Here is an 8,129-nt window from a genome sequence, read left to right on the forward strand (position 1 = left end):
TAGATTAAAATTAACCTAAAGTCAATATGTAGGACTCAAATCTATGGTGGGTTCCAAATCTATGGTAAATGTGACGTCATGCCATCCCAAATCTATGGCAAGTTTTGTAATTTCCTAATCTATGGCGGATTTATGTTGTTTCCAAATATATGGCAAGTTTTGTGCAAAAGGAAAACAATGTAGTACATTGTTTACCAATGACTTGTCATAAGCAAGTGGAAAAAATACGACAACAGGAGCATGTCTATAAATATTTGTGAAATAAACATTCCATAATGGTCAACCAAAATAACATCATAAATGATAAAAGCACATGCCTTAATACAGACTTCAAGATTAAAATGATGTGCTCTGTAAAAAATAAACATCCTTTAATCTGTGCATGGTACCAGCTGTTTAACGAATTCATTAAACAAACTAATAAAACAAAGACAGAATAATAACAAACCAGGAGGCCGCTAATTATAAAAAATAAAATTAAAAAAGTAACGGCCAAGAAAATTAAACAGTTTGAATTTTCAAATAATATTTATTTCAGCGATATCGTTAATACATCTTTTTTTTATTTGCTGACGATTTAAATCAAATTTGTATCTGGTAATTTTATATATCATAGTAACTTTGCCAGCCGTATACAGTAAACTACTACAAACTAGATATAGGAAGATGTGGTATGAGTGCCAATGAGACAACTGTCCATCAAAGTTACAATTTATAAGTAAACCAGTATAGGTCAAGGTACGGCCTTCAACACGGAGCCTTTGCTCACACTGAACAGCAAACTCTAAAGGGCTCTAAAAATCCTTTTTTCTAAAATATGCGTTACTTAAAATAGCAGTGCCATAATTCATCGCCGGACTCGGCCAGTACAGCGCATTTGGTCCATCTTCGGGATAATATGTCACATCTTCCTTTAAACCACCCGCAAATTGTTGCCAGGGAAATATCTTTATCTTGAATGGTGTTTAAATCTATGGGTTTCGCCATCGTTATCTGTGGCGAAAATGTAATATGGCAGTATATTCAATTGTGACGTTATACGGTACCCTTTCCACAAGATCTGCCATAGATTTGGAGTAAACAAAAATCTGCCATAGATTTGAGTTGTTTGGCGTTTGTAACGTCACATTTGCCATAGATTAGGAATCTGCCACAGATTTGGAACCCGTCATAGATTTGAGTCCTACATAGATGTTGACTTTCATTGCCTTTGATGGTTTTTTGAATTCAATGTTGACCAAAAATAGTTCCTTTTGTGAATATGAGTTGACTGTAATTGGCTTTTATGTTTAGTTTCAGTGAGTTTGCTGCCAGGTTTAAGAGTAATCATTAATAGTTTATTATCTTGTTTGAATTATTTTACACTATAATCTTTGTGTTTTTCATATATATTGCTACACAATGTCAAACATAACTGTGACCTGTATTTTCTAACATTTACTTTGGTCTCTGGTGGAAATTTGTCTCATTGACAATCATACCACATCTCCCTTATTAAGTCTTTCCACTTTTCTGTGGAAAGACTTATTGTTTTTGTTCTGATTATTATTATTTTTTTTATTTTTTTCTTCCGCCAATTTTGTTCTTGCGCAAAATGTTTGTTTCGCAATATGTCGCTTAGATATTTCTCATATGGTATCATATAGTTTATGCGCTTTTAAATTTCACCCTGCTAAGGCGAACCATTTTCTATGTAAGAGTTATCTCCCTTTTCACTGTTTATCCTCTGTGTGCATCTCCTTCGTAACAAAACAAGATAGCGTCAAAATTCTTTTTACAAATTATTCGTTACATCCTCAGTAATTTTTGGCGTATTTGGATCGAAGCGATTCGAAGAAATTTTATAGGAGTTATCTACCTTTACAAAATAAATTTGTCGGTGTTTATTTAACTCATAAACAGTTAACCGTATAACCCTGGAATGTTTTTATTTGAGTCCCCTAAGTCCTAACTTAGAAAATGAGGTCAAGGTCAAAGGTCAAGGTCAAGTTCTCAATTGTGACTTTTGCTTGTTTTTGCATTTTTTCTGACACTTTGAAAGATACATATTAAAGAACAAGTTCAGAATGTCAGCTTTAAAGTAATGAAGATATGCTACATTTAGTCTTATACAATTAAATGGCATCTTATAGGAGTTGTTGCCCCTGAAATGTCTTGATATGAGGTTATTTGATTATAACTTCAATTAAGTTCATTATAAAGACATTTGACCTCATACAAAAGGTTCAGTGACAAATGACCTTGAAAAATGGCTACCGGAAGTGACCTTTAGAAAACCGGAAGTAGCTTTTTTTTGCAATTTTTTCACCAAAAAGTACCCAGAATCCATATATTTTGTCATATAGATACATAAAACAGATAACTGAAGACTAAAAATGACTTCCAACAAACCGGAAGTGGCCAATTATCTCCCATTCTACATACAAAAGTATATAGAAACTATATATTTTTGGAATCAGTGTGAAAGAAGCTATCATATGAGACAGGATGTGACATTCATTTTACCGGAAGTAGCATATTATCTCCCTTATATCACTCAAAAAGATAATTAAACCATCATTTATCGCATCAGTATGAAGAAACTACCTTCTTATCCAAATTTCTTTGCTGTGGAAAGACTTTCAATTGTTCTCTGAACAATTGGTTTTTAATTTTATATTGAAACAGTTCCAAGAAAATAAAAGCTACAAATATCATTCTATTTAACATATAAAATTTCTGAGAAAGGCAATTCTGTGCTTTGGATATATGGTATGATAATTCTAGACAATAAATTCAACTTAAACTTTCACATAGGCAGTTGATTTTTATGTGAGCCTGTCTGTTTTATTTAAATAGTTGACAATATTTCATTTATCCATTTCATATCCTTGTGACATTAAAATATTCTCAGCATACATGTAACATGACATAGTCACACATACTTCTTATATTTGTAAATACAAATGTACTATACGTTCTTTGTGTAATCATACGTTTTTTGATTGAGTTAAGTCTGCTAATTGATATTTTATCGTATGTTTTTATATGTTGTGATGTTATGCTATTGTTTCAGAAAAAGGGAGAAGGTTTGGGCCCATTAAAACGTTTAATCCCGCTGCAAATGTTTGCACCTGTCCTAAGTCAGGAATCTGATGTACAGTAGTTGTCGTTTGTTTATGTAATATATACGTGTTTCTCGTTTCTCGTTTTGTTTATATAGATTAGACCGTTGGTTTTCCCGTTTGAATGGTTTTACACTAGTAATTTTGGGGCCCTTTATAGCTTGTTGTTCGGTGTGAGCCAAGGCTCCGTGTTGAAGGCCGTACTTTAACCTATAATGGTTTAATTTTTAAATTGTTATTTGGATGGAGAGTTGTCTCATTGGCACTCACACCACATCTTCCTATATCTATATATATATGATAACATGTCTAATAACATCTTGACTTGGTTAAAAGAGTTCTTTGATTCTATGAAAAGGAATGCTTTCCTTTTTTACATGCAATATTATTTTATGATCTGGGGTGTCTTCTGTGCAGCTACATTTTTTTCCTGGTAATAATTGCATGCTGCCACAAATATCCAGACCTGGTATTGTTCTTTTTTCTATTTGTTGATGCTCTTGTTAACAGTTTTCAAATTTTCAACATATTTTTTGGCACATGTAACTCTTTTTTACCTACAAAAGAGAAGAATCATATAGATAATATAAATCAAGAATAAAACAAAATGTTATTATATAAGGATTAAAAGATCATTAGCATATACAGAAATAGTCATCAGAGGGGGCCTTCTCTTGTCATTATTCAGTGATTCCTTGTATAATCAACTAAATTCTTCACACAAAAAAAGGGGGGGGGGTCAGCCCACTGCCCCCTAAATCTGCCTCTGAAGATACGATTTTCTTGTAACTGATGATTCATTTTAATATCAATTGTATTTTCAACAGGAGAAAACAGTCCAATAAAATTGTGATTTTTTAGAAGTATGATATTGTAATTAAGATGAGTAATGTACTACAAAAAATGTATCATGACTATTAACAAACCATCTTTTACATTTGCCTTGCTTTATACCCAAATTACTTTAACTGAAATATTGAACTCTAATAAATGTTTTTATACTCACTGATAAGCTGATCATTTCTAATAATTATATCATGTACATATACAATATACTTACACCTTATATTCAAAGCAGTCAATGTATGTTCATATTTCTCTTTCTTTCCATTTCAAATACCTCTGCAAACTGAACATCATCTGCAACACTCAAAATCTAAAGTTTGAAGAAAAAAAAGGGGGAATTTTCTTAGTGCAATGATATCAAACATGTATGTCAAAACAGCAAAGATGATTAATATAAGAGATGTTTCATTTTGCACACATATATGTAAGATCATGTAACCCAAGAGGAAACTCCTTTCAAAGCAGCTATATTATTTAATGTTTTATTGCATGAAATACAAAATAGTGATAATGAGACGCAATGGTTTTTTATACCATTGTCCCAGGTTAGGGGGGGATCCTGCTAACATGTTTGACCCAGCCACTATATGCATGTATGTGCCACAGTGTCTGTCCCAATTAAGCCAGGAGCCTGTAATTCAGTGGTTGTCGTTTGTTTATGTGTTACATACATTTATTTGTTTTTCGTTCATTTTTTAGAATAAATAAGGCCATTAGTTTTTTCTTTGATTTTTTTACATTGTCATTTCAGGGCCTTTTATAGCTGACTATGCCGTATGGGCTTTGCTCATTGTTGGAGGCTGTACAGTGACCTACAATGTATAGTTGTTAATTTCTGTGTAATTTTGGTCTCTTGTTGAGAGTTGTCTTCTTGGCAATCATACATGTACCACATCTTCCCTTTTTTTTTTTTTTATATATACTGAATAACCTTAACATTCTAAAAAACCTGGTGAGTCACTCAAGTAGAGTGCACAATTAGAAGATGTACTTGAATTGGTTCATATTAGAGAACAAGCTGTGGCGGAGCCAGAACTTTTCCTTTAGGGGGGGGGGGGGGGCACACCAGTAATGCTTCAGCTTCAGTGATTCGCTATAAAATCAACCAAAATTTTCCCATAAAAGGGTTGGTATCTAGCTAACATGTTTAACCCGCCATATTCTGTATGTATATATGTGCCTTTCCCAAGTCAGGAGTCTGCAATTCATTGGATGTCGTTTGTTGATGTGTTACATACATGTATATTTGTTTGTTTGCTTTTTATGTTACATAAATTAGTTAGTTTTCTCTATTGAATTGTTATACATATGTCATTTTTTATGCCTTTTATAGCTGAATGTTGTATGGGCTTTTGTCATGTTGTCATGTTGTAGGATGTACAATACTACATGTATATTGAGATATAGAAATGATTCTGTGTCATTGTAGAGAGGTGTCTCATTGGCAATCCTAGCTACCACATCTTTGGTTGCCTTTATAAAATTAGCAAAAATGCTTACCATGTGCAATACAACAATTTAAAAATGATCTAGGCTAGTAATTAAACAATGACTGAGAGTACAAACATGGTACTTTTTTGTGAAAAAAAATACATGTTTATATTATGTATATCAACCAATGTAAATTATATAAAATTTTAGGATGTTGTTCACTTACATTCTGCCAACACTTGAAGTAGGAACTATATCTTGGATTCGTCATGACTGTGTGGTAAATATTTTCTGACGTGGTGTTTGATTAGCATAACAATAGAACAACAACAAAGTAAGCATGCAACTGCAAACTCGTTATTTTGGTGTTTGATTTCATTTTCGTCTTCCAATATCGAGAAGTACAACTTTAAACACTATGTGTACATGATATTATGTAAATAAAATGAATAGTTAAACTTTATGTGCCATTTTCTTGAAAAAAGTAGTAATAGTAAATTGGAACCATCTAGAAGACACTATTGTACGCGCAACTAGTATAGAGAGCTTTAAATCTGCTCTCGCGAAACGTCAATAAATCGACGGCGCCTTCACTCCCGTTGTATAAAAGCCAGAATTGGTAGCTACGACGTACCCATACAGATACAGATACAGAAAAGTTGAAATCGCAAGTACCTTGCGATTTCCTTTCAATTATTTTCTATAGCACAACTTTTTGATGGTCTGATTTAGATAGTTATTTCGGTGCGATTATTATTGTCATATAGATAGATCGAAAGCTCATGTTCACAAAATATTATGTGGCTGACTTACTTGTCATTCTGATATGTACGATCCGCTAAATCAACCTTTTCGTAAACAGAAAAAAGACATTTCTTAGCATCAAGATGGCGCTTCCATTAGAGTAATAGAGTCGTTTCCCCTGACTGATAAAATACAACAACAACCGGTTTAAGGGCATACGATACAGTTTTGATCCTGTATTCAACTTCATGAAAATTTGCATATATGCTATTTTTTACCTGATTAAATCAGATATGTAATAAAAAATATACCTTCATGTGCTACTTTTTGAGTAAAATGAGGTCGAAATTTTGTATATTTGCTCAAAATTCAGATTTGTGGCCGTAATTTCTTTTTCGAAAGAAAGACATACGATAACTTTTTTATTATAAAAGATAAACACAAATTGTTTTTTGTTAAATAATCGGTAATTTCTGTATTTCATAAATATCCTCAAAAAATATGCATTTTTTTATTCAGAAATAACTCATATTTATCAAATGTTCATGAATTGAGGAAAAAACGTAATTTTTTACTGCAAATTTATCAAAATTAAAAAAAAATCCTCTATTTACAGTTTCATAAAATTTGGGTCACATAATCTCCCTGCAAAATGAAACAAAATGCTGTTTTGAAAAGTAGGGGTCCATGAACTCGTTTTCAAATTAAATCAGCTTGAATGATCAAAATCAGTCGAAAAATGTATCTTTTCCCGATATGTCAAAGTTTGACGTCGCGAAAATAACATTTTACGTTAGCAACGTCATTACCTTCCCTGTAACTGTATCGTATGCCCTTTAAAAGGTGGTATGGGTGTCTTTCGCCATCTTGGATTGTAAAAAACAGAGAATCTAAGGTCCATATTTTCTATCAAATTAGCAAAATTTGATGCAAGTATGCAGATTTTTCATGTGTTTTTACATTTAAAAGATCCAATTTATAAGAATATAACTTATAAATATAAATATATGTACAAGTGTATATTACTTTTGGTTGTTTTTAAATATTTTGAAATTGTAATTTTAAGGGGAGGTAACTCTAAAATAGTGCATTTTCTGTTGGATTGTTCATGGAATTTTCCTACTTTGTATTTTAGCCGGAAAAAACGCTCGGTGACCCTATCTTTTCTTTTGATATTATCAAAGCATTGTTTGAAAGCTATATTTTCCTAATTTATCTTACAATTCTATTATTTCGTTTAGTTTCTATTCACAAAATGGTGTTTTTTCCTGTATAATCCATACAAAATGTGTCATTTTGTCACGACCCGTAGCTTGAAAAAATGCACGGTGACCTATCATTTTTATAATATTTTTCAACATGTATCAATAGATACTACATTTTGGCAAAGTATGAACAAATTCCATCATTTTTATTTTAGACTCCCATACCACCTTAAGGAGCTAGTCACGGTTTTGGGGGAGATCTAAAACGCGGAAATGGAAAACGCGGAAGAGAAAAATGAGTGTATTATAACTGATATCTTTGGAACCGCTAAAGCTAAATTAATAAATAAAACTGATTTTGAAAGCTAACATAATGGTCTATAAGATAAGATTAAAAAAAATACATGTTTGAATATGTTCTTTTATCGAAAAGTTGACCGGAAGACTTTCTTAGTGTGACTCTGCCAACACATTTTTGAACATTAAAACTAAAATTCACAAAAAGCATATTCCCGGTCAAAGTCTGTAAATTGACTCTTAACGATATTTAAATGACAAATAATATGATATAAAGAACAAAATAAATATATTACTATAAAAGGGCAAAATGTTGACCGGAAGGCCCCATTGTACACAAATATAGAAGCGAAATTTTCAACTTTTAATTAAAATTCACAAAAATATAAAAAGTCCGGTCAAAATGGAGAACATATGAGAAAATGATTTAGAAAAAAATGTTGTTTGGAAGCCTATCTTGTGTGTAAAAGCATTATTAATAAATTCAACTTCAAACTAAAAT

At 31.9% G+C, this 8,129-nt stretch overlaps 1 long non-coding RNA gene across 1 annotated transcript; it reads right to left on the bottom strand.

Moving 5' to 3' along the window:
* Positions 1–509: 509 nt before the first annotated feature.
* LOC134686971 (uncharacterized) lies at positions 510–6,336 on the bottom strand. The gene is made up of 3 exons (XR_010101711.1): positions 6,195–6,336; positions 4,165–4,260; positions 510–3,661 (listed from the first exon to the last, which is right to left on the bottom strand). It is a non-coding gene; the product is annotated as an uncharacterized LOC134686971 (long non-coding RNA).
* Between the last annotated feature and the right edge of the window lie 1,793 nt (positions 6,337–8,129).

The sequence above is a fragment of the Mytilus trossulus genome, chromosome 10, assembly GCF_036588685.1.
Source record: "Mytilus trossulus isolate FHL-02 chromosome 10, PNRI_Mtr1.1.1.hap1, whole genome shotgun sequence".
Lineage (NCBI taxonomy): Eukaryota > Metazoa > Mollusca > Bivalvia > Mytilida > Mytilidae > Mytilus > Mytilus trossulus.